The sequence below is a fragment of the Alosa pseudoharengus genome, unplaced genomic scaffold, assembly GCF_046254945.1.
Source record: "Alosa pseudoharengus isolate Yale_2024_CS ecotype anadromous, Long Island Sound unplaced genomic scaffold, YU_APseudo_1.1 YU_APseudo_1.1_scf_2, whole genome shotgun sequence".
Classification (NCBI taxonomy): domain Eukaryota; kingdom Metazoa; phylum Chordata; class Actinopteri; order Clupeiformes; family Clupeidae; genus Alosa; species Alosa pseudoharengus.
The window spans coordinates 43,221,998-43,229,497 of record NW_027468663.1 but is presented as its reverse complement, the minus strand read 5'-3'; the positions used below and the strand labels follow the sequence as shown (position 1 = coordinate 43,229,497).

Here is a 7,500-nt window from a genome sequence, read left to right as displayed (position 1 = left end):
AAGCACACTGGGTGTGAGTGTGTATGTTTGTGTGTGTGTGTGTGTGTAGTGGGGGGACTCTTAGGTCCTATATTAGTGTTTTTGTGTAACTTTTTTCCCTATTCTCTCAATGACCTCATGCAGTGCACTTGATATCCAAACACGCTAAACCCTCTGCCCAGCCAGGGGGCCTCATTAAGAGCTCATAGTGCATCATAAGCCCGAGCACGAAAAAGAACCGCTGCCCTGTAAACATGTTCTAAAGGGTGATGCATGACGCATCAATGGGTTAGCTGCTCTGTAAATGATTTATAAATCACCACAAGGCCCGTTGTGAATGGGTATACACTCTCTATACACAGTTTTAATAAAGCCTCATAAGCCCTGGCATAAGCTGTGTAGCTGCTCTGTAATCAGCTTATAAACAGTCATAAGCCCCAGGGTGACTAGTTGATCTGTAAGCAGTTTGTATGTCACAGGAGTCGCAGGCCTCTGGGTGAATGGGTTAGACACTCCATAAACAGTTTATAAGCCCTGGTGTTGGTGAGTTATTCTGTAAACAGTTTATGAAGCTTCGTAAGCCCCAGGATGAGTGGGTCTGTTGCTCTGAACAGTTTAGAAAGCGTTGTAAAGTCTCCAGGTGGAGAGGCAGCAGTAGTTTGTGACTTTAGTTTGTTGTTGTCTGGTTGATGGTGTGCGAGATGCTTCCTTTTTTTCCTTCTTTTTTTGTGTGTTTTTTGACCTTGTGTCATTCACAATGTTTTTTCTAAAACCTCTTGCAGCGAGTGCATGCAGTGAAGGCGTTGGCTTATTCCGATGGTTCTCTGTTAGCCAGAGCACCACAGCTTAGGCCTGGCATCTCTACGGCGATGTGCGCCATCTATCCATTCAAACAAGACGAAACGTCCCCATCTGAAATCCTGCGGGGCCCACAGTTTGGACTGTATTTTGTAAGTGGAATGGCTTTGCAACGGAGGACAACAAAGTAAAATTTTTTTCTTGGTGTGGGGTCCCCACCCTGACCTCCATAATGATGCGCAGTGGTCTCCTTATTTGCTATTGCTTAAGTGGGCTGCTGCTCGTCGGCTCGAGCACACCGGTTTGTGAGGTGGCTAGCCTAGCGGGAGAAGCTCTGCTGTGTTCAGACTCACGAATGCGCCGCGTGTTCGTTGTGTTGTGAAGGGCCAATTTATATACATATATAAATATATCGATATACATATAATTTTTTTAAGGACATTTTTGTATGTACAAACAAAAAAAACTCGCATTTTATTGTGCGTGCGTGTGAATGTGCTTGTGTACGAGCCCGTGTGTCCTGGAGGCTGTCACTGTCGTGGTGTACGCAGCACTGATGCGCCACCAAATGGGGGCACTATGAAATACTCCTCTCTCTTCCCTTTTCCTTCCTCCCTCCCTCTATCTCCCCACTCTCTCTTTTCCGCCCTCTGTCCTTTCCTCCTCTCGCCTGCTGTGATGGTATAGAAGCGTTTTTTTGAGCTTTGTAAAGGTCATTTCTAAAATTCTTGATTTTGTGTTGTATGTTAAAAATCTTCAGTGTGTACTTGGCAACAAAAAATGTATGTTGTTTGTGTTCTGAAAACTCATATTATAGCTTCATTTAAGAAAAATGGAAAAACTAAAATTGAAGTAAAAAAAAAAACATTTACTATAACTGAATGAGATCATGAGCAGTAAGGAAGTATTAACGGTGCCTTACCAATAAAAGATTCTGTGGACGTGAATGTGTGTTTGCATACTTTCTTTAGTGATTGTAGGCCCTTTGGTTGTAGTAGTAGTAGCAGCAGCAGTAGCAGTGCTTGGCAATCATACCAGCTTTACAAACCAGCTCAAATGTAGAGAGATGTGAAGTGCTAGAGTGGTTTGAGGTTTATACTAAATATTTATGTAGACCTATTTATAGGGATGGATCATTTACAGTGATATGTTCACATGGAAGAGAGTGTGGGAAGAGTTAGTCATCGCCAGCCCTTCCAGTCAGGACAGGTCAGGATGTCTGTGTTGGCAATTAGCGGCTGAACCTGGGTCAGGCAGTCAAAGAATAGAGAACTGAAAACCTCCAACTCAAACTAACCGATTCACACCAGGAAAAACAAGTAATTGTTATTGTATTGTATCTATTATTATTATTGTACAGACAGTCAATCACCTACAGGCTAGCTCGTAAGTGTTTATGCGCACCCTCAGCAAAGATTTGTCTCCACAGACCCACCCTAATGTTTTTACCGCAGTTGGGTGTTGTGTAGTATCCTATTTGGGGCTGTGTAGAACTCTACATTGGCTCACACAAGCAGTGGAGGCTGGAAACTAAAGAACATTTTTGGGGGACAAAGATGTCCATTTATTTCGCTCAAACAATGCCTTTAAACATAAAAAGGAGGACTACACAAAGGATCAATTCTGGGTTTGTGAAGTGTGATGTCATGTATAATTGTGTGTTTGTCCCAAGGCTGGGACATTACGGCCTAGAAGGCAAGCTGACACACCTCCATCAGACTCCTCTAGTCAAAAGGGAAAAAAACGGCTTGAAATTGAGATATTATTGGTTGTTTTCTCATAAAACAAGATTCCCAGAGTTAGTCAAATAACGGCACAAAACCTGGAAACCCCTCTAATCCAGAGCAGGGATTTAAGCCTAAACTGCCATTTGGGGTTTAACTCCCTGCAATCGTCCGGATAACTCCATAATCCTACTTTGTGAGATTCCTCACTGGACCACAGCGCTAAATGACAACAAAAGCAAAACATAATCACTCAAGACTGAACAGTTACAGTGATTGAGTGGTGGCAACAGCTTTATCTTATATGTATGCCATTAAAGGCACAATATAAGACATTAATATACTTGTACCTATTTAAGAGATTGATGCATTTCAAAACATTTTGTTCTCTCATCAGACCTTCAAGTAACTTTGAGTTTTAAGTACCCCAAACATTCTGTAAAAAATGTGAAATGATGTGGTGTGCACAATTTTAGCCCCCGTCACATATCCTCCTTTATTTGTGTTTACAGATGATTTAGCCCTATAGTTCTTTTTGTAAATGGCCTACATTTTTGTTATTAGCATACAGGTCATACATAAATCTACAAAGTCTTTGGGCAAAATACCTTTGTTTGAGTCATCCCATTAGGGAAGACCTGAGGGGTATTCCAAGTACTTGGTTTAGTGATAAACCTGGGTGAGTTAACTCAGAGAAAGTGGTAAACCTCCCACAACAAAGCCTTCTATTAGGAGGTTTACTACTTACTCTGAGTTAACTTACCCAGGTTTGTCACTAAACCACGTACTTGGAATACCCCCCAGTACTTTAACTGAAATACAGGAATGTAAATACCTACACCACTCAGTAAAGAAAAGCACTGGGAAGCCCATCACCTGTGGGAGATCATAGCTCTATTTGGCCACTGGAGGGAGATGTTTACCCAATACATTTTATGCCCACTCCGTTGTATCCCAATTTCTTCTCACAGCCTGGTTTCCATGATGAGATTGATGGGGTGTTGTTTCATTGCCACTAAGCCGACACCGTACAGAGCAATCTCCCTTAAAATCAGATCAAAATCGAGCTTTCTCAAGTAAGCCAATAAATCTAAGTAAACCAATAGCCATAGTTTCCTGAAAGGTCTGGTCTCTCAAAGAAGACAAGAAGAGCAGTACTCTCTCTAAACCAGAGGAGCAAGCACTAGTGACACCAAGGCCATCTGCGCCTCAGGTAATATAAGCACACAGCTGAGATGTAAGCATCTGTCTACAATCCACTGTGGGAGTTACGAAAAGCACCAGGTATGTGACTTACTATGGCAGTATGAGAGAACTTGGATTTGAAACACACACACACACACACACACATACTGGGACAGTACTGGGGGTGGGGTATAAGCAATGGGTGTTAAGAGGATGATACTGCATTGAGTGCCTCCATTGTCACCTGTGATGGTAAACATGTACTACCCCCACCCCCATACATCATTCATTGCCCTCAGTGTAATCCCCCCCCCCCACCACCATCACCCCCAGGCTCTTCCGTACAGCGGTCACATGAGCTCCACAGCTGCTCAAACTATTTGGCCAGTGAGTAATTAGCCACTCCTCCCTTCCTGCTGCCAAATGTGAATAAGCCCTTAACTCAAATAGCAGCTGACACCGAGAAGCCTCTGGGCCTGATCAGAACCAGATTACAGCCAGATCAGGGCCCGATCAGAACCAGAATACAGCCAGATCAGGGCCCGATCAGAACCAGATTACAACCAGATCGGGACCAGATCAGAACCAGAATACAGCCAGATCAGGGTCCGATCAGTCCCAACAGTCCCAACCATTTATCTAATCTCCATGGAAATGATGACTACATTTCAGATTCGTACTATGCAATGCAGGGGAATATTATTATTTAATATTTTTTTTTCATGATTAAAAAACTGTTATAACACAAAATGTTATATTATATTTATGTCATTTTAATTTGCGTAATACTCTTGTAATAATCCCTGTAAAAGATTAAATAGTTTCATTGGGTGGATGGATTTTGTTGTTTTTTATTGCCTGAATGGATCATGTCAGTCATCTCTGTGTATCCAGTCAAACTATAGTCAAACAAGTGCACTCACTTTCTATCTGTCTGACGGTATCTCTTTCTCTAACCCTTCCCTCTGTCTGTTCGACTTGCTTTTATCTATCTAGCTATCTCTAACTATATGCCTGTCTGTTGAATGTATGTGTATCTGTCCATCTTTTTATCTGCATATCACCCTGAGGCCCTCTCTCACTTATGTATGTGTGTGTGCGTGCGTCTGTGTTTGTGTGTGTGTGCATGCGTGCGTGCGTGCATGTGTGTGTGTGTGTCTGCACATGCATGCGTGTATGTGTGTGTGTCAGGCTTTTGCAAAATTCCAGAATTGAATTGAAACTGGATCTTAAATTCCAATTCAATTCTTAAATTTCACTTGCATTTCAATTGAGGTAGCAAACAGGAAGCAGAATTGCAATTCGAATTGTGCACAACCCTGGTGTGTGTGTACGAGTGTGTGTGTGTGTGTGTGTGTGTGTGTGTGTGCGTGCATGTTTTTGTATGTATGTATGTGTGTGTGTGTGTGTCTGCACATGTGCGTGCGTGTGCGTGCGTGCGTGCGTACATGCATATGTGCTTGCACGTTTGTGTGTGTGTGTGTGTGTGTGCGTGTGAGTGTCTGTGAGTGTGTGCGTGCGAGTGAGTGACTGCCACAGATCGTTATGAGCAGTAAAGAGGGTGTCTGTCAGAGCTGCTGGATGCCACTGGCTACTCATCTCACACACTCACTCTGACATGAGCTCAATACTGGTCTCTCTCTCCCTCCCTCCCTCCCTCCTACTTCCCCTCCCTTTCCACCTCTCTCTCCTATTCCCTCTCTCATTTCCTCTCTTTCTCTCTCTTATATGCACTCTCTGTCCCTCCCTTTCTTTTCCTCCCCCTCATGTTCTGTTGTCATATCTTAATTATAAAGACATTACCCATGGCCGACTGCTGTCTTCTGCACAGTACCCATTCAAGATGGCCTCTCTTTCTCCCTCCCTCTCCATCCCCATTTCTCCCTCCCTCCCTCCCTCTTTCTCCTGCTGTCACTCTGCTGCTCTCCTTCAGTCTGAATTTCATTCGCTCTCACAATCACAGTCACACACACACACACACACACACACACACACACACTGATGGTTTGCATCACTCCTCCTCAGAGGCCTTCCTTGCCACAGCTGCCATCACTCATACAATACAGAGCAGCTGGACTTTCTCTCTGCATGCCTTTTTTTTTGCACGCCACTGCTCTCTCTCTCCTCCTCTCTCATTCTCTCTTCCTCTCCTCTCTCTCCCTCTCTTCCTCTCCTCTCTCCTTCTCCTCTTCCTCTCTCTCTTCTCTCCTTTCTGTATAGGCATCATATCTGCAGATGACCACATTTTTAAATGTCCTTAATTCAGTCATCAGCAGCAGTAGACATAGATAGATATAGTCTGGACTGGGCTGCAGTTGACTGCATGGGAACCCCTGCAGCTCGTTCCTTACTGGTGCTCTTAAAGTAGGGCCAGATCTGGGGCTGGCAAGGTCCTATGCCAAACCAGGGCCAAATCTGGGCTTGGGCTGCAGGGGAGGAGAGCTGCTCTCTACATATGAGGAAGCCCCCCCCCCCCCCCTCCTCTCCACTTCACCCACCCACCCACTTTAGAGCACAGATGAATGAGCGAATGATGTCATCAAACTCCCCCACCCTAGACCGCCCACCCTAATCATTGCGAGCCTGATGACCTGGCATGATGTCATGGTGGGTTAACTGAAGAGCTACAGAGATTATAAAGGAGATGTAAGGAACCGACTGCCCCCACATCAGCACTTGTGTGTGTGTGTGTACGTGCGTTTGTATCGGTGTGTGTGTGTGTGTGTGGGGGGGGCTGACTGGGGGGGCCTGACTGAAATCGGCTTTTTAGTGTGAAGACCAACTGCAGCACTGACACATGGGAAGCAGAACTGTAGGATGAAAAAAACTGTGAATGCATCAATCCTAATTAATGGTTTTCCCTCTGTTTTCTTGTGTGATCATGGGAACGTAGAGGTTAGAGCAGATGTACATACAGCAAAACCACTGTTGTGAGGTGGAGGAGTGTGTTTGATTTAAGCATACGAGGCCAGGATAATACAGACATTATCCCCACTCTAGACAGGATATGAAGATGACTAACTACAATACCCATGATTCCAGACGCTCTATTCAGCAACTGGGATTGGTTCAGACTACACACTTTGTCATGACCCAACGTGGGGTCCTTGCGCATCTCATTGGTTCATTTTTGTTCCTTTTCTGACCAATTGCATACAGCAGTTGGAGACTTCAAGCCGAATAGAAAAATTAAGGTCGTTGAGAACAATTCCCGCCACACAATTTCATTTTCAGCAGAGAAGATCACATTATTTTTGCCCTCTCCTCTCTCACCGCCAGCGTCAACATTTAAGATCGTATGAAGAAAATGTGTGTTCAGTTTTCAGCATAAAATTCTCCCCCCTTTCATGTTCTCTGGAGCGCATCCGCCTGTGAGCTACAGCAACCCCGCGGCGCCACCTTAAAAGCAGCTTTAGCTTGCTGCCAAGTTCATGTGCAGCCGAGAGGCACAGGATAATACAGGCTGGGGTTTGCTGCTGAAAAGCCCAGTGGATCAGCTACTGACCTGCTGTTCTTTTTTCTCTCCTCCCTCTTTCCTCCTTTTCCCCCTCTCTATCACTCGCTCTCTTTTCCTGTATCTTTAGATTTTCTACAGCTCCCCGCTTGGCTTTTTTGGCAGTGTTTCAAAGAGAGAGGACGAGAGAAAACACAGAGAGAGGGAAACGAAAAGAGTGTTTCTGTTCCTGGATGTGTGAGTGTTGGGGGGTGGGGTGGGGGTAGACGGCTGGCTGTGTTTATGTTTTCCTGGCTGGCGAGGCGGGGGAGGGGGGGCGCGCGGAACGAAGCGGAGCAGTGATGGAGGAGAGGCGAGAGA

At 44.8% G+C, this 7,500-nt stretch overlaps 2 protein-coding genes across 9 annotated transcripts in view; both read left to right on the top strand.

Annotated features, from left to right (window-relative positions):
• LOC143134581 (TLE family member 5-like) overlaps positions 1-1,724 on the top strand; it is a 27,330-nt gene extending 25,606 nt beyond the window's left edge. For all 7 annotated transcript variants that reach the window (XM_076295073.1, XM_076295070.1, XM_076295069.1 and 4 more), the window contains one exon: positions 1-1,724. This exon is cut by the window's left edge. The gene's annotated coding sequence lies outside the window, so the exon portion shown is untranslated.
• A 5,420-nt stretch (positions 1,725-7,144) lies between these two features.
• tle2c (TLE family member 2, transcriptional corepressor c) overlaps positions 7,145-7,500 on the top strand; it is a 24,273-nt gene continuing 23,917 nt past the window's right edge. For both annotated transcript variants that reach the window (XM_076295067.1, XM_076295066.1), the window contains exon 1: positions 7,145-7,500. This exon is cut by the window's right edge and continues 447 nt beyond it. The gene's annotated coding sequence lies outside the window, so the exon portion shown is untranslated.